Genomic DNA, 19,897 nt, shown 5'->3' with positions numbered 1-19,897 from the left:
TCCAGTCAATGCACACACACACACACACACACACACACACACACACACACACAGAGAGAGAGAGAGAGAGAGAGAGAGACAGACAGACAGACAGACAGACAGACAGACAGAGACACAGAGACACAGAGAGACATAAACACAGAGAGACAAAGACAGAGACAGATAGACAAAGAATTTCCTTGTGCAGAACAAACAGTAACAAGGGGCATCAGTTTGACAGCAGTTGGCAAATACCTTAAAGTCTGGGTCACCCATGTTTCTATTCATACTAGGGACAGTACATCTAAGGCACTATGTTAGGATAGAATGAGTATGTATTACAAAGGAATTTTATTGTTTTGACTTAAAGGATATAAGCTAGATAACCCAACAGTGACTTTCTTCATATCCTAGAGGCTGAGGACCCAGTCACTGCTCAGTCCCAAAGGTTGGATGTCTCAGCAGGCATAATCTGGCACTGAAGGCCTGGAGGATTCCTGGAGAGCCACTGGTCTTCAGTCTACAGTGACAGGGCAAAGAAGCTTAGCTCCTTTGTAAAAAAGTAAAAAAAGGATGGCAAAAGCAGTAGCCTCAGAGTAGATGCACTCACCCACAGAAGGAAGGCCAGACAGGCAAAAGTTCTTGCCTTTCAATTCATCCTCCCAGAGACAGAGAGACACAGAGAGACATAATATATTTTAATTTAGTGGTTTTATCAATTCTTTGAAATTTTCATAGAATGTAATTTGATCATATTCACTGCCCATTCCCTGCTTAGCTCCTCCCAGATCCATCCCTACCTTCTTACCCACACTCAACTTCGAATCTTTTTTTTAAATCTCATTAAGACCAATATGTGCTATGCATAGACTCTTGGGTATGAGGTATCTTCTGGACCACAGTCAACCAATCAGGGGTCAAACTCTTGAATTAAACAGACTCTCCCTCTACCAGAAGCCATAAACTGCCCACAGGTCTTTCATCACGGGCTGAAGCTTCTGAATACCTTTCCTCCCTAAGCTGAAATGTTGACTGGCTTGATCTTGTGCAGCCCTTCTGCAGACAGCCCCAGTTCTGTGAGTTCATGGGTGCAGTGGCCTGCCATTTCCAGATGGCACTGTTTTGCTATGAGATCCTGACTTCTGATCTTACAGTCTTTCCACCCCCTCTTCTATGATGGCCCCTGAGCCTTGAGCGGGTGGCATAGGTGTCTCATTCTCATTTGTAGCTAGGCACTCTACTGATACTCTTGACCAGTTGTGAGTTTCTGAAGTAACCACTGGCCACTGCACAACAAAACTTCTATGATGAGGTCTAAGAGCTGCACTAATCTATTGGGAAAGGTATGAATTTAGAGTGTTGTTTGATACTTTTTTTCATTATCAGAATAATAGTTACAGGCTGCCTACTTGAGATCTATGAGTATCTCAAACATGGGTTCTTGGCCAGATTTACAGTACTAGGCATGCTTCCTGTGCAGTGGAGCAGTGGACCTTAAAACCAATCAGAGAGTACTTAGACACACACACACACACACACACACCCCATAACATTCATGCCACTGTTGTACCCAGGGGCCTATCTTGCTACACCAGTCACTATTGTAGTTCACAGAGTCTATGGTTCCATAAAACTGTTGATGGCTTTTCTCATAGCAGCTTATACAGGACCTACTAATACTATAAAAATTATTTGTCAGTGAGGAAGCTCCAGGATATATTCTTACACACAGCCCCCATAGACATGTGTTATTTGATTCCATATCTAATCAAGTTGACACCTACTCAAGATTAACCATCACAAGGGTACACCAATTATCAAGCTAATCCAATAATAAACTATAAACTAGACTGCACCCACTTGTTAATGGACTCCTCTGAGCCCCCAATTTTCTTACTATTCATCTTGTAAGGGATGGATGTTTAATCTGACTTCCCTGCTTAATTCCATCTAAGAAACTGAAATTACTGTTCCACAGAAATTTCCACAAAACATAGACTATCAAGGAGGAAAAAAACCAAATCCATTGAAAAATAATGATAGAAACATAGTGTGGTGGCTCATGAACCATCAATGAAAAAATTAAAAAAGAGGATTTTTGTGGGTTTGAGTCCACTTAGGCTACACAGAAAGACCAAGTTTCAAAAACAAAACAACAATCAATATTCTTTCCTACTGTAAGACTAGGCAACCTTTCTTTGGTGACAATTCCTATCAGAAGGAAAGAAATACCAAACAATAAAATGTTGCATGAGGTAGACAGAGGGCACCAAGCAAACCTTGATTCTAATATTAGTTTGATTATTTTCATTGTTATATGATTTAAAAGGCTCAAATTTTTCAAAATGTCCTTGTTTCAACAAGACATAGCAAATCCTGTGGCCTCTTCATTTACCTCTTGCAAGCCCTGAAACCAAAATGTCTTCAAGACTTGTCTATAACTACTAACCAAGACCTGAGATAAAGGCCCAAGTGACTGATGGAATGAAGTCACCTGTAGGCTTGTATAAGAGTTCCAACTTCAGCCAGTGATTTTTTAACAAGCAAACTTCCTAACATCCTACTGACCACACACACACACACACACACACACACACACACACACACACTACACACACATTATAAATCACACGGTGTGATCTAAAATCTTGAGTAAGCCTAACCTCCCATCACTCACCCACAAAAGACCTTGCATTGTTGAGAACATTTAGATTCACCTACTCTTGATGGAGACTAAAATTGTATCAGTCAGACTCCAGCATTTAGTCCACTTACAGATGTAACAACCCACAAGTCTACAACTGAAAGGATAAATCTGATTTCTAGAACCCAATACTACATTTAGATTCTACAAATGGCTCTACCTCTACATGATGGCTGACGCAACAATGTAAGCCACAAAATTACATCATGCATGGTTTATATGTGGGAAGACATCCCTAGTACCAAACCATCCAGGCCAAAGATTTACCTTTAGAGGTGAATTTGTCTTATCTCCAACTACCAGGAATATGAACTACTCCAGACTTTGGGAAGCCTCACCACACAGGAGACCCTAAACTGTCAGTGACCCATTAGATCACTGAGTCCTGTTTTATTTAAAAGGTAGGACTCACAATACAGGGTAACTTTCCAGATGTTGCAGTTTGTGTGCCCATCAAATTAACTCTGTCCTATGATCACGTGTACTTCTAAGTTCTTTTCTCTGTGACCACAATTTGGCTGTATTCCATGGTAAGGTTAAGCCTCCATGGGACCACATCTAATGTTTCCATAACACTTCTAAGATGCAGATTCCTGCTGCTCTCACCTCCTGCTTCTACCTAATGGATATGCCTACCAAAGGCTGCAGACTGTGTGCTCCCCTGGTTCCACTGAGCTATTCTACTGGCTTTTAACTATTCAAGTCATTTAGTCCCCTTTATCCTTCCCTGACTCCCTCACTGTTATGTCTCCTACCCCTACCCAACTCTCTCTTAAAAGCACCTTGACCTCTTGTATTCTAAAAAACTACACAGATAGTAAAATCCAAACTTATTGTCATAGACCTGGGGTATTTAAACAGATATCCAAAATATACACACATCTGACTGAAGTTATTTCCTATAAAGTGGTTAGATATGCTATCATCCTGTGGCCGTATATCACACACCACACAGCAACCAAGATGGTAATTACCCTACAGACACAATATATGGAGAAATGAGAACTTCTTTCAAACCACCACCTCCCTGTATCTGGGGTGCCCCCTCATGACAAGTGGTCCTCATGTTTCCTCCAACAGGCATGTCTGTGCTCTCTTAGGACTCACAGAAACTTTGAGCTCCTCCATTTCCATCCTTCATGCCCATTTTTTATAAAATGTGGTACAATCATCCAACCTAAAGATGATAGCACACTATACTGTGGCACCACAGCAAAGCTGCACATTACCCTACTTTGTCCTTACAGTGCCCTAAAGCCATGTGGAAGCACTCTAGTGTCTCCTGCTTTCCCACATATATAATACCAATCATTCCTCCCCAGCCTGGCCAGATGTCACCACTGTCCTATACCTCTGACAGTGTTCCTCATTGTTGCCTGGGGAGTGGCCAAAATGGCCACAGGAACCATTGCTATAAACCCAGGGTTGAAAGCCATCAGTGATAACCCACAAGTTCCCCAAATCCCACTATCTCATGTTTCTGAAGTACAGCATACACTAGACCTGCTTCGTGAAGATCAGAGAACTCAGCAAATACAGAGTTGACAATAAACTTGTCATCAAATCTCTATTGGCTAGTTCAGCTGGTATATGGAACATTAATTGTTCTTGTTTATGAATTAACACAACCAACTGAGGGTCCATTCCAACAAAGCTTGGACCAAACTAGCATCTTTAGCATACTCTGTAATTCTAAGCAGAAACCTGCAATTTAGGCAAAATGATGGTGAAGTCTCACTTGACTTACTTGCCTTCCCAATACCAAGCAAATACTAAATCCAACTGCCAGTCAAGCTTCAGTCACTTCCTGTTCCTACTTGGTCATTTCTTTTACTCCCATCTTAGAATGCTTTCTGTCTTCATCTATCCAATCCTTAGAAAAGTGGCTGTTTTTCCTCCATGCTAGAAACTATTTCCCAATTCTCTAGGAGTCCCTTCCACTCAAGCCTCTCAACTATCTCCCAAGTAATTGAATTTGAAACTGATATCAAGATATCCAGGACTATAATAATCACATAAGGCTGTGCATGTTTTTTTTCCCTGTACTATCTTGTAGTGGTTTTGAGACCCTGGCTGTGGCTGGCCCGTTCCCTTTCTTGAAGAGTTGATTAAGTCCACACCCCAACTGCTTCTCTTATCAGTGTCTCATGTTCTGGGGCCCATTATGAATCTATACTAATCATTGTGAGGTCAGACAACAGACAGCTTGGGACAGGACCTGGGCCCCACAGCCCACCAGGATTATTCAAATCAGCCAACATGGGCCCCTAGCTAACACCACCCTGCATACTGTATATAAGATATCACCTACTCCTCCACATTGCTGTACCCATCCTCAGGAGGGATCTATTGTGTGACCTGACCAGCCTTCTCTGGAGCTGTAAGTAACACAGGGTTCTGTCTTTTATCTAGACAGATATTCTTATGAACCTATCCATCAAAAAGATCTTATAAACAGAGTCCTACCTATTTCTCAATGTACTAAAGTTATAATGTTTAAACTCAAGTTTTCCAAAGCTTTATGTTTAACAAGTAATTCTTTACAAATTTTGAAATTTGGGGGAGGGATATGATGGATTAGTTACACCTATTCTTTGGTTAATTCAACATTCATTCCCCTAACTTATGTTACTAACAGACTTGATTAAGTTTCTTTAAATACTATAAGTTACATAAACTACTAACTTAATCTACCATAATCTCTCAAGCCTCCCAAATATTTTTCAAGTTAGTCTTTCACAAACTTGAAGTTGGCAAAAGAATGTAATAATTAAGGCAAAGTTGGTAAAATAGACTAATTTCAGTATGCTGTGGCACTTCTATGATCCCAGCATTCAGCAGGCTGAGGCAGGAGTTCAAGTTCAAAGCTAGTCTAGAATACATAGCAAGGCCTTGTCTCAAAAAGTCAAAAGAAGACAAGATCAATATGTTCATTATCCTGGTTTCTCATTCCATCTAACACTGTGTAGAGACAAAAAAAAAAAAAAAATATTGTTTCTTAAAAACTAAAATCATATAGTTCATGCATCTAATTTTCTTTTCAAATTACTTTGTTTGGTTGTTTGGTTGGTTGTTTGGTTGGTTGTTTGGTTGGTTGGTTTGGTTTGGTTTGATTTTTCGAGACAGGGTTTCTCCGTGGAGTTTTGGTGCCTGTCCTGGATCTCGCTCTGTAGACCAGGCTGGCCTCAAACTCACAGAGATCTGCTTGGCTCTGCCTCCAAGTGCTGAGATTAAAGGCATGTGCCACAGCTGCCCAGCTTCAAATTACTTTTATTTGTATAATATGTATATGAGGAGTGGAGCATGCCATGGCACACATGTGGAGGTCAGAGGACAACTTACATGTGTTCTGCCATGAGGGTCCTCCCATGGATCAAATTCAGGTGGTAGGGCTTGGTGAGCCATCTCACTGGCTGTCAGTCATCTAATTTTCTAACATGTTAGGTTCTGTTGTGCATTTCCAGGCTTTTAGAAACCTTAATGACTTACCTCAATGATTCTAAACATTAAATTCTTGAACTTAACACAAACGCAAACTCTATAGGTTTAACATTGTGTCTCGGAATAACTTCAGCATTCTGCCCAAGTCTGTTGCTTTTTTTGGCACTCTATTGTTCCACCTTAGGCAATCATGAAGCATGAGGTAAGGTAAGGAGAATCAGTAACTAGATAGAAAGGAACACAGGCAGCTGTGCCGAGGAGGCTGGAGAGCAAAGGGCCCATCTAGCTCACTCTGGCCTTCTTCTAGGATAGCAAAGTCACTTACTCAAACAAAGGGAAGGGTCTTATGACCCTACAGTTGAGGTTACTGTACTGAGAATCATGGCCAAGGGTGAAGCATCAATAAAACGTCTTAGAGGGAATTGAGACCTAATGAGGACCATGGATATCCAGGGTGGCTAGCCTGAGACAAAGGGTAGCATGTGGCATACTGTCCTCAAGTAAGGACTTTCTACATCTTGTAGACCTTTACCCTATTTTTAAGTCACACTCCTATGTGATCGATGAGAAGCTGTTTACATCCTAATGTTCTTTAAATTTAACTGATTTCTTTTTTATTATTGGACCCTGTAAGCTTTTTATATCTTTCAAACTGGTATAACAATCATATTATTTTATTGATCATTTCCTGTATAATAAGCACTATCTTTTGAATGTTTTGTTTTACAGCGTTATGTAAATGTACATCAAGTTCACTGCTCTGCAGCTAATTGCCTGCTACCATCCTGTTTTGAAATTTGGTTTGGCATGTACCTGCAGAATAGCCCTGCCAAGTCTCCACAGGGCCTCAGAACCAGTCTGAGGTCCTTCATCTTGCCTGAGCATTCTTCCTGCTCTCCCAGAGAGAGACCATGGGGCTCATTTAGAGCATGTAAGATTTCCACAGAAATGCCTTGACCTTTTTTAAAAATTTGTTTTAGATTTATTTATTTTATATATGTGAGGGTTTTGCCTACATGTTGGATGTCTGCCTGATGCTTGTGGAGGGCCTCAGATCATCTGGAACTCAATTATGGACAGCTGTGAGCCAACTTGTGGGTGCTGGGAATCAAACTTCGGTCCCCTGCAAAAACAAGTGCTATTAACCATTGAGCCATCTCACTAACACCTTGTTTTGTTTTCAGATCCATTGTTGCCAATGCTTATTTTAATTTTTCTATTTGCTCAAAATATTTATTGTAATTATTCTCTTCAGAAGAAAAAAGTTAGGAAAGGGGGAAGGAAAAAGAAAAAAAGAAGAGAGAAAGTAAAGGAAAGAGGGAGGAAGGGAAGGAGGGAGGGATGGAGGGAGGGAGGGAGGGAGGGAAGGAGGGAAGGAGGGAGGGAAAAATAAATGGTTTGTGTGAGCACCGGTCAGTGTAGGCAGGTGGACCACACACAGAATTAGCCATGCTGGGAGGCAGAGGAGGCTGCTACACTATTTTATATCCTTGCTAGAATGAACAGGTTTTTCTATTCTTCCATATCTTAGACAGAGCCTGCTATTTTGTTTGTTGGTTGGTTTAATAACTATCTAGTTGTTGGCAGAAGTATTTTTAGAGACAATCACCCAAAACAATCCTGTGCATTAAACGGATTCAGGTGTGCATTGAAGTTCTACTATGGTAAAAAATGATCACTCAGCTCTGTTTCCTGTATTCTTTTTCTCTCTTGTAAAACAAGGAGACTGGCAGATATGTCTACAAGACCCTCTTGAAGGCCTTTTGAAAGAATGCTTGTAAAGCTGTTAGTCTACTCTTAGAAAAGCACACCATTAATTTTTACTTGTTTTCACAGCTCTCCCCCTCCCCCTCCCTCCCTCCCTCCCTCCCTCCCCTCCCTCCCTCCCCCTCCCTCCCTCCCTCCCTCCCTCCCCCCTCCCTCCCTCCCTCCCTCCCTCCCTCCCTCCCCCTCCCTCCCTCTCTCTCTCTCTCTCTCTCTCTCTCTCTCTCTCTCTCTCATAATTTCAACAGTTCATGGCCTAACACACAGTCAGTATTTTTTTGACTGCTGTGGTACATAAAATAATCTGTGAAACCCAGGGCACATTCTTTTGAACATAGTGATCCCTGAGGCATTCCTCTCTAAAGAGGAACTGAAGGTCAATATCAGAGCCTTGCTGTTCCATAATCCACTGAATGCAATGAAATCTTTATCGATATGGTAAAACCTTTATTGTCCTCATTCCCTAAAGCAGCTTCACTTGTGCTCAGAAAATGATTTTATTTTTCTCATAAAGTTATAAATTACAATATCTCTATGGGTATGGCTCTAGACAAATATTTGCACTGGGCGGAACCTACCTGACCAGTGCCACAGAATCTGATGACTTGGGATGCTAAGTAGCACATGTGTCACTAAAGCCTTCAATGTCTAGAAACTCCTTTCATTCTAGTTGGATCTAGATCCAGGCATGCAATGATGGTAGGATTATGACCTCAAATGAAAAGTTCCTAAATTACCTAGACTAGTCAGAAAAGCATCAATTTAACAATTGTAGATCTATATGAGCACAGCAAAGGTTTTTATTTATATTTCATTTGTACTTTAGTCTAATCTTCATGTTTTATCTGATGAAAAGAAGTTTGAAATTATGTATCTTCAGTGTAGGTCTGGTTAAAATAATTTATGAAAAATCAGCAAAGCCAAATATTAACTGAGGAAAGTAAGAAAGCAAATTATAAGGACGATGCATCCTTAAGCATAGTAGTGCAAAGCGTCATTCCTTTGTAATTTTTTTACTCGTATTGTTTCTTTATTTTGTGTGTGTATGTGGGGGGGGTGCACTCATGCTACAGAGTATAAGCAGAGGTCAAAGAACAACTTGTAAGAATTTGGTCTCTCCCTACTCTGGTGATGGGATGTCCAAACACCCTAATAGTTGTGCCATAAACCCCATTCAAGGACTGAGGAATCTGGATGCAGACATCCACGGCTAGGCCCCTGGTGGAGCGCTGGGAGTCTAATTAGTAAGAAAGAGGAGGGTTTATATGAGCGAGAATTGTTGAAACCAAGGTTGGATAAAGCACAGGGACAAATAACCAAATGAATGGAAACACATGAACTATGAGCCAAAGCCTGAGGGGCCCCCAACTGGATTAGGCTCTCTGAATAGGTGAGACAGTTGATTGGCTTGATCTGTTTGGGAGGCATCTAGGCAGTGGTACCAGGTCCTGGGCTCATTGCATGAGTTAGCTGTTTGAAACCTGGGACTTATACAGGGACGCTTGACTCAATCTGGGAGGAGGGGACTGGACCTGCCTGGACTGAGTCTATCAGGTCGATCCCAGTCCTCGGGGGGGAGACCTTGATCTGGAGGAGGTGGGAATGGGGGGTGGGCTGGGGGGAAGGGGAGGGGGGCAGGAAGGGAGAGAACAAGGGAATCTGTGGCTATTATGTAGAACTGAATAGTATTGTAAAATTTAAAAAAAAAAAAAAAAAAAGAATTTGTTCTCTCCTTCTTCCCCCACGTGGGCCTGCGGAGTCAAACTCAGGTTGTTAAGGTTTGGTGGCAACTGCTTTTGCCCACAGAGCCTTCTCACCAGCCCAATTACCAGCCCATCAATGTTGACAGTAATTGTCATTTTCTGGAAGTTGAGGTTACTTTCTTTTTAGTCTATATGAATAAAAAATTCCTCTCCTTTCCTGTAACTAAGCCTGCATGGTAAACTGGACAGTTCTTACTGAGTTCCGTGCTTCTAAAAGTGAGGCAGAATATTTTACTTCCTGTCTGAAGCAGTTGTCAAAGGTGACTGAAGGGGCTCCAGATCCTTCTTTTTAGAAAGTTAAAATGGAACACTGCCAAAAATATTTTCAAGAATGTGAAAAGTTTCAGTCCTATTGAAGACATTTCTGAGTCTAGAGGCTTGGTGTGACTTCCCCTGATTTAGGATCCCCTCATGGTCATGGTCACTACCATTCTTGTCCCCAGATATCTAATGCAGTCTCAGCAAAGCTAATATCCATGATTCCCATTGCCAAGCTAAAATGGTCTTGGATTTTTCAAAGGCAAAGGAATCAGTATAAATAAACATATTTATGTATATATTTTATTCTATTTGTCTTTTACATCATGCATCTTGATTCCATTCATGTTCCATCCTTTTATATCCACCCTCTGCCCCTGTACACCCCCACCCCAAATAAAACAAAATTTAAGAGAAAAAAATGAAAGAAAAAGGGAAAATTAAAAATATCATCATGGAAGCTGTAGTGTGACATAGTGAGTTACTCAGTAACCTCATTTGTCCATATATCTTTACTTGCCAGTCAGTGTTCACTGCAGAGCCGTTGATCTGGTTCGAGGCCTATGGTGCCTACTACACTATCGATGCTGGATCCTCACTAAGACTCTTCTTGGATATCCTGTTGTATTGTGTTGTGGAGATCCTGCAGCTTTGAGTCTGCAGGTCAGGTCCCTTCATATGCTCCAGCAGATAGATAGGGTGGGTGTTGGGGTAGGCCAAGTCGTAAACTTGGTTCTGGGTCTGGGTAATTGTAGGGCTGGTCCACCTACCAGTTCTCCCCTTTCCTCACCACCAGGCTGAGCTCTCCAGCATTGACCCAGCTAACTCACCTCTTACAGAAATGAGTGAGGGGTATGGCAGGTTCTACTTTCACACCCTCAGGGACACCTCTCCCATACCTATACCTTTAGAGCCAGCTCTATTGTGTTGCCCAGGTGAGGTACAGGGGCCACTGTGCCAAGTACTGCAGCTGATGAGAGGTAGAGACAATCCTCCTGCTCTTATGACCCCAGGGCCAACTTCTCCACCTGTCTCGGGTGTTGATGGATGGTGTCAGGGAGGGTATCTCTCCTCTGCTCATGCTACTATATGTCTGAGAAGAAATGGGGACAGCTCTCTTTTGCTTATAACATTGGGGCTGGGTCACCCTCACCTCCGACTACCACCAGGAAGTGCTGCCTAGGTGAGGGGCAGGACCTGTTTCTTGAGTGCTGCAGCTGGTAAGGAGGAGGATCAGCTCTCTCATTTGTTACAGGTTGTACGGGGTGAGGGGCAAGAGGGGTATCTCTCAGCCTTCCACACCACCACATGACAGATATTTTTATAAGAAATATAAGAAAAACAAAACCTGATTGGCTTATAAATTACAGATTGTTTATATAAGATAGCTAGTTTTATAAAACAATATAGCCAATTCAGGCAGCTAGTTCATCATCCATCCCCCACCCTGTCACTTCCAGTACTGATTACAAAAGAGTGATACCCTGTTATTTCCCTGTAAGAACTGGTATACTAGACTCTTACCCCTGATCTAGCCACAAAGCCTCAGAACCTAACCTATTACATATTACACTTGGCTATTTATTGAACTGTAATCCTGCTCTCTACTTACAGAGCTAGAACCAAAGGGTTTCTTAACCATAATTAAATGTTTCTTCTAGTCTGTACGAAATAGGCTAGCATGGGTCCAGTTCTTGGGGCAACAATGTGAGGGTGAGTCTTTCACTGTGTAGGGTTACATTCACCTCTCTGTTAGATAGGGATTTCCTGGAGTCTTTGAAGGAGAACACTGCTTGCATCCTCATAAGCACAATTCTCACAACATCTTAAACTGATGTACCGTAAGGTGAGAGACACTGGGGAACTGCTCTAATACTCTGTCCCTGAACTGTAATTGAGTGTGACAGTCCACTGCTGGAAATGTATTCCCTTACAGAAAGGCATTTGGAGTTTAAAATTTCCATGTAAAACACAGAGTAAGTTGGAAGAAATTATCTTTTAAAGCTATGTTCCCTTCTACAACCTGCTGTGAATTTGTATCAAGATGGTTAAATATTCAAATTCAGGGTGGTTTAGTTTGGGGACAAACATCAGTAAGATGTTTCCAGGCAAGCTGGGTACTCTCCAGAGTAGAATAGCCAAGGGATAGCATCAAGAATCAGTGAGCTTGGAGAATAGAGGATAGCAAGCAAGAACTGATACAAGCCAGGAGCAAGGAAAGCAAAGCCTCATTTTCTCAGATCTGTCAACCAACTGCAACTCTGACCTCTGGTTTCCCTAAAGCAATCACTTTCACAAAGTAAACATACAATTTGTAAGCATATCTGCAATGGCCATGCAATTATGCTGTACAATATAATGGGATGGGAAGAGCCCAAAGACTAGGATTTGAGGCAATGAGAGGGGAGGAGGATACTTTGCTTAGAAATATTCTTAGGTCTCTGGAAATGGCATCAAGCAACAGTATCAAACCCAAGCTGAAAGAGAAGCTTTGCTGAGTCTTCCTGCAGACATGTTATGACCTAAAGATCCTGTCTTTGAAACTTACTCCAAGGGAATAGTACTGGGTCACACAGAAGGCCAGATTCGGTTTCTGAGAGAGAAGGTCTGTGGGTACACGACAAATCAGGAGCTCCGTGTCTTGAACACTTAGCTTTGGGGCATATTAACAGTAGAAGACTGCCTATCAATGAGGCTTGCTTCTGGAAATTTCAGCCACTTTTGACCAAAGGGATGCTTTTTTAGTATTTAAATATTAAAGTATTTTAAAATATCTTTTAAAGCAATGGTTCTGTAAGTACGGCCCTTAGGCCAGCATCATCAGCGTCACTGGGGAACCAGGTATGAGTACATCTTCCTAGCTTTCACCCAGACCTATTTACCTTCACGGTGAAGTGGGGCAGTAGCTTTTCCCAACCTTCCAGATGGTTCTAATGCACACTGCTACTTCAGAGACAGCGGCTTAAAGGCACATGGCAAAGAGTGTCATGCCCCAGAGATTATCCTGAGATTTTCTTTCCCAGTCACTCAGCTTTAATGTTTTAATTTCATATGCCATGGAGTTCAGTCAAATTGATCCCTTGTTTTCTCCAAACCTCGTATTTTTCTCCAAACAAGTATTTCTTTATCTCCCAAAAGGATCATCAAAATCTAAAAATAAAATAAAATTTGTTCTCCATGTGTTCATCTGGTTAGGAGAGTTTTTGATTTTATGAAACAACAAAGTAGTATTTAAAAATTTCATGGCATCTGGACTAACATCAGTAGATTAAAAAAAATATAGAAACCCATTTTTCTCTTATGTTTTTAAATGTAAAACTTTTGAAAAAAGTACATAAATATTTTAGATATATGCTCATTGTAACCATCATATAACTCAGATGTGAATCAAGTAAAATTTAATAGCCTTTCCTTCCTTACAATCATGGGCCTTTCAGGGCCACAGCACCTGACCAAGTCTATCTGTAGACTCTCATTTCACTGAGCGCATAAGCTTGTATGTGCAGAAAACTTCATACACAAAATCAGGATCATTGTATGTTACTACTCAGAAACTAACCCTTTACATCTAAAAATAGCAGAAGCACAGTCAGATTATTACATCCACCGCTAATTAGATTTTTGAATGCCTACTCTTCAGTTAGCATTCTGACATATTTATTTCCATTTACTCCTTTTAAATTTTTAGTGGGTTCCTAAAAATGAGGTGTGGGGGTCCTAGACCATGTCAATTTATAATTTAGAAATATTCTGAAAAGTAAGTGTTTCCCCCATCTCTGGTGTCTCCCATGGTTTCAGTTTGCATTTCCTGACCACACTGGTACCCCAGGTCATCTTTTCTCCTCTTATCATTGAAAATCTTACCCTAGAGTCAAAGGGCCTCTCAGAATCTGTGGGAGGGAAACTGATGCCCTGATGTTACTGGTAAGGAAGGATGTGGTGGGTGCCTCCCGCTCTCAGCAGTGTTGACAAACAGCAGTTCGACTCAGGGTCCCAGTTTCTCTCAAGCATTACTGGTGTTCTCACTAGAAACCGAGAGGTAGATTTTCTCCAGGCTGAAGGGTAGCCTTGGTTTAAGTGTTTGGACCCACTCAGGAAGCTGGGCCTCTGAGTTGCTACCAGAGCTAATAGATCGGCCCTCCACTCATCCAGGAGCTCCTGTTTTCTTCCTGAGTCTCAAACAATGAGATGCACGCCTGTCTGTTTTTGAGAGTGTATCTTGGAGGCTCACTGACCTTGTTATTCTACTGTCTGAATCTTTTGGGTGGAATACTGACCAGGAGAGGGATCATGGGTATACAATCATACTTCCATCTTTCCCAATATCTCAGTTATTATTCAACTGTATGGTTTCAGTTCTTCACCCTCTGCTTAGAAAAAAGTTAATAAGATGATACTGAAAGAAACAATGAGTTTAAAATAATACTCAAAGTATGTCAACTTTCTACAAATTTATCTATAATGAAACACAAGCAAAATACACGAAGTGATCTCCCAATTCTCTGAAACACTCTTTGGAAGCAAAGCCCTGTGTGAGATCAAGTGCAGGATGCTGCTGTGTGAAGACCATACTTGGCTTCCCAGCCTGCAACGTGAGAAATTCCTTTTCCCATAATAATGTTAGTGAGGCTGAGCACAGCAAGACAAGGTTCTCTTTCTTAAGTCACAGAGGTTTATCAGGTCAGGCAAAATTTCAGCATCATGTTATCTCACCTTTCATCATCTCTTATGTGAGTCCAACCTAGCTCCTTCTAGATTGATGTGCCTATAATTTGATCATAATGCTCTGAAATGTAGCACCTTTAAATTTACCCCCTATGAAGACCCCCATTTTTTGTCATAAAAGACACAATGCAGTCTCTCAATTCCATGCTGTAATTCAATATGAAATTTCCTGGTCCATTTATAGATGAACAATGACCCATCTCATCACCTTGCTCTATAGCATTCAGCATCATCTCTGGAGGAGAGTGGAGTCCTTTTCTGATGCCCTGCCCGGGTGACTACCCACCTCCCCAGCTCATCTGAGAGCTCTTAGTTGCTAAAGCTTGTCACATCCATCTCTTGTCTGACTAGGGAAGGCAAGGGCCGCCTTCAGAGATGTGAGCAGTTGTTGCTGCCAATATCATGACTAGAGGCCAAGCTCTAGCCCCAATCATAGCATTTCTCTCCACATGCCCCTTTGCTGGCTCGCAAGAGTGGCTAATGCTTGGGCTAATTTGATACCCTCAAGCTCTGTGACAGTTTGTCATCTTTTAAAAGTTGAAACTTATTTATTCTCCAGCAGGGAGGTTTCAGCTTTCTGGTACTAAGATTAGACAGAGTCTGAGGTCGTGAGATGGTATCTCTTTCTTGAAAATGGTGTACGAAGAAGCCGGTTTCCAGAAATGAGATTTCTCTTGGCTTAGTGTATCCAAGTACCATCTTCTTCACCTGAATAATCCACTAGTATAGATCCACATGACTCTTATTCTTGAGTGGGCTCAAATGGTTTGTTCATGTTTTCACTAATTTCCCATGGAACAAATGAACACAATAAAATCATTCATTCATGCTAACGCAAAGTATAAATGAAGAATAATGCAAAACACCTAAGAGTAATAAGATTCAGTTTCTAATCTCAAAAACCTTGCCATGTGGAGGAGAGAGAAAGGCACCCATGAGTGTAATTATGGCTTCAGTGTGAAAAGTGTCAAAAAGAGGCAAAACAAATTCAGTGGCAATGTGGAGATATCATTCAATTTGAGACAGTATACACTTCATGAATACCTTCACTAAGCAAATACTGTATGGTTCCCCCATCAACAGTTCCCCTCATAGAACTGTTTCAGTTACCTGTGGCCAATTACAGTCCCCAAATATTAAATAGAAATTTACAGAAATGAATAATCATAAGTTTTAAATTGCACACTATTTTCAGTGTTGAAAAAAGCAAACAAAACAAAACAAACAAAAATCTCTTGTTCCTTCCCACTTCTTTTTTCCTGGAATGGGACTCACCCTGTGGTCTGTGTATCCATGCTGTGCACACAATCCACCAATTAGTCACTTAGTAGGCCTCTTGGCATCAAGTTGGCTACTTGGAATTGCAAGGCTTGTCCTCAAGTGACTCTAGCATAGTGACCCAAGCTTACAGAGCAGGACATCATGTGGATATTGTATCATATATATCACCTCAAGGAAGAAAGATAATGAGGACAGTACAATAAGTATCCACATAATTTTTTGACAACCTGGAATTTTAGTTTACTATTAGCTTTTGCTAACTTCATGCCTAGCAAATAACCTATGAATATATCATAAATGAACATAGAGAGAGGAAACACTATTTATAGGTTTTTGTGCCATTCACATGTTTTCAGAGGGTCTTGGAACTACTACATTAAATAATAGGACACTAGTGTACCTGCCATGTAAGAAGTTCTTAGATTTTTCTAAGTAAATATGCATTTAAGATGGAAGTTTGCACAAGAGTAAAATGAGTATCAAATCCTGAAGGTGGAGAGATGAATGCAGACTAGATTTAGAGATAACAGGAAGTCCTGTTTTACTGAAAACTTAAGCATAGAAAGGAACTCCCCATGTATTCTAAAAGAATGGATTAGAGGTGCTTGCCAGGGCTGCTGTTCACCATTTTTGCAAAGCAACTGCTAATGAGGTAATTAGAATTGGGTTTCAGGATGACTATTCTCAGTAGGACTTGAGCTGGTTCAGAAAGAAGAAAGGCTCAGGAAGCATGGCCAGTTAGGTTATGAATTTATGTCAGCAGTTAAGTAGCAATGTCGACAAGGGAAAATGAGGGAGGAAGAAAGAGTACTAGAGGGCCTGTGAAGATGAAATTGGCTGTCTCATACTTTGGAGCCGAATGAAGCGAAAGAAGACAGCAGGAACTCCAAGACTGTGGGTCTGGATCTAGCTCTCCATCATGGTGACCCTGTTCATAAAGGCACCAAAGGCAGAAGGAAAGAATCACATGTTCCCTTGGAGATAAGAGGGCTGAGTACAGACAAGTCACTCCCATCATGCTGACCTTTACACAGAAGGACTGAGTAGATGTTAAGGACATTTTTACAGATGCCCTTTGGATGTGATTCTGCATGTTTTACAATGATTGGCTGGTGATGTTCTTGGCATCACTCTTCAGCTGTGTGAACAGAGGTGTTTACTCTGCTGCTCTCCAGTTCATGGTGGCCCAGAGCTTAGAATGATAGACAAAGGCTTATGCTGAAATTAACTTTGAAAACTGGAGTTTTTCTCATTAGTAGTGAATCTCAGCCATGCCTGAAACAAGTATTGGGGGAGAAGCATTCCCTTTGTTGTGCCCTCAAATTGTAATGATGGATTTGTGACAAACTAGTGATCCTGGTGACTAAGCAAATCTCTGCAGCTGTAATAGCCCCTATAAAATAAAACTCGTATTAAAATCTAACTGACTCACCTCTGTGCTAATGTATCACAGGGGGATTAAGGTGGATGGATAGTCCACACAAATGGTTTTATTGGCAATCATTTTGGCAAAACAAACATTTTCAGTTCTTCTTAGTCATTTCTCATGTATCAGTTGCTGACATTAGCATGGTATTTTCCTCAAATAGTATGACATACTAGCTTCCTAAAATATCTGATATAATAATGGGTAGACATGTTACACCAACTACAATAAATTAAAAAAGATACTGAGAATACTGTTTATGGTGGTGATGAAATTGTTAGGTCATCATTTTATCTCAGTTTTCACTTAATTCTTCCTATTGCCCTTTTCACAATCACACTCATATTTCATTTAACCATTTAGTTAATCAAGTGGTTGGTTGCCAGGGTATAACCCCTTCACATTCTAAGAACATGCTGCTGCTGAATCAAGCCCTTGGTTTTATCTCCACATTTCAGAGTAAAATATCTAGGTCCTTTTCATTCAAAATTCAGCTAATTCCTTTGAATACCATACCCTAAATATACCATCCAAGCATTCTCAACTCTTGTCCCCTTGTTGGCCTATTTCAATAGGGTACCCTATTTACTCTCAACTCCAATCTCTATCATAGTTTTATGAATCCTTCAGAAAGTACCCTTTGCTCCCTAGTGGCCCCAAAGATTTCCACAAGAGAGTCCCCAGAACCTTTGAATATGATAGCTCACATGAGGAAGGGGACTTCACAATGTGGTTAAATTAAGGACCCTGAGGTAAGAAAATTCTATATAAGAAGGTAAAGAGTAGAATGAGAGAAGCCTCTATGCTGCTGGATTTGAAGCTGGAGCAGAGGAACACAGACAGCTTCTAGAAGCTGAAAGAAACATTCTTGTTTAGGGTCTTTAGAAAAAAATACCTTCACACAGAAAGCCCCACTGAGTTTCACTGACCCTGCAAAGTGTTTTACATGCTGTCTCTTTACCTGTTTCTCCCTTGCTTGACAATCTTTGGTTGCTCTGAATCCCCAGATTTTCCATCTTTCATTCAAAGAGGTCATTACTATTGGACATCCCCAATCATGAGCCAGAACCAGTTCCTGTCATAACCTGTTCTCCATGGACAAGGCTGACAAGTTCAGAGGCTCCTCCTCTTGGACCAAAATCACAGTGGTTATGAGCACCCACCTCATCTTGAAACCACACTTCCCTTGTACACAAGCCCTCTGTTGGAGGTTTGATTTTGTTTTTAGACAGACAAATGCCTCTTCTGAAGCTTACATAATGTTTTGCGTGGCACAGTCTTCCTGAACATCTTCCTAGAGTCTAGTGTATCTGCAGAAAGAACATGGCAGAGGTTGCAGGTAATGGAGATGGCTTTAAGCCACTAACCTTGCTGGCTCTTAGATATGTAGGTTTTGTAAAAGGAAATATTCAAGAAGGATTATGAGATTTCTTTTTCAAGAAAGAAGAACGCTGTGAATGTCATTTATAAAAGTAAAATTGAGAGGAAAAGTGGGGGGATGGGAACCAAGCCTTGCATTTTACACTTGATTTTGCCAGCTTACCTATCTTCTACTTTTATTCCTTTGAAGTTTTAAGGCTGAGTGACCAGAGCAATTTCCATTACTTTGTAGACTGATAAATAAAGGTCAGTAGTGTCTTTATTTCATATTAACATGTTTATCATTTTATCATCCTATGAATAAGGTCTAGCTGAGCTTGATTTCCTGTTAAATAGGAAATGTTAGTGAATATGTCAAATAAGTACGGCTGAATGAATTAAAAGGATAAAACTCTCATAGGATTTATCTTTCTGGAAGGATTTAGAGAACTGTAGAAGACTGACAAGGATTTATTAGGACTCAAGTGTTCTTCGTGTACCTTCGCATTTTTTTTTTTTTTTGTTTATTTAGTTCCTTCCCATCAAGTGATATGATCAGGAAACACAATCTGCATAGAACATCAGCACTCGTTCTCCATGTTCTTCCAAGGAATTTGGTCTAGTCTTTAGTGCATCACATACAATCCCAACAGATAGCTTTGGAGAACTCAGTTTTCAAGGTATATGTGTATCCCAGACTATCCCAAGGAGTTCAGGTGAGGGACAGACTGTGTGCCTCTGAAAAGACCCTGTTGTCCACCAGGCTGTCTGCACCCTATTGCAGTTGCTTCTATCAGATTCTTAAACACATAAAGAAAAAAGATGACCAGTCTTTTTCTCTAGCTTCCCTTCATACTCCTCTTCTAGCTCCATGACAACCTCTCTCTTTTAAGCTTAGGCTTGGCATCTTCTTTTTCTCAGATCTTCTCTGCCATGTAAGATAAGAAAGGTCCTGGTATGATAATTTCATCTCATGGAATCTTATGTTTATTTATGAGTTAGCTGACCTAGACTGTTCTATTTTTAAATGTTCCTTGAATTCTCTAGGCCTTGTCTACCAAATGAAGTCACTGATTGATTGCATCAGCCTGCAAACCAGATTCTCCTCATACCCCACCCCACAGATCTTCACCCAGACGGCTCTGGATCCTTCAGAATGTTCATGTGCTCAGAAAGAACTCTGGACATGTTCCCTCC

The 19,897-nt window shown here is 40.9% G+C and overlaps 1 protein-coding gene across 1 annotated transcript in view; it reads left to right on the top strand.

Annotated features, from left to right (window-relative positions):
- Positions 1-4,881: 4,881 nt before the first annotated feature.
- The window catches only part of LOC114704125 (carbonic anhydrase 1), a 39,756-nt gene continuing 24,740 nt past the window's right edge, over positions 4,882-19,897 (top strand). Inside the window, exon 1 of the mRNA XM_028885179.2 lies at positions 4,882-5,063. The gene's annotated coding sequence lies outside the window, so the exon portion shown is untranslated. The remainder of the gene's footprint in view (positions 5,064-19,897) is intronic.

Source organism: Peromyscus leucopus, chromosome 2, assembly GCF_004664715.2.
Source record: "Peromyscus leucopus breed LL Stock chromosome 2, UCI_PerLeu_2.1, whole genome shotgun sequence".
Lineage (NCBI taxonomy): Eukaryota > Metazoa > Chordata > Mammalia > Rodentia > Cricetidae > Peromyscus > Peromyscus leucopus.
The sequence above is the reverse complement of the archived record's forward strand: the minus strand, read 5'-3'. Positions and strand labels throughout refer to the sequence as shown.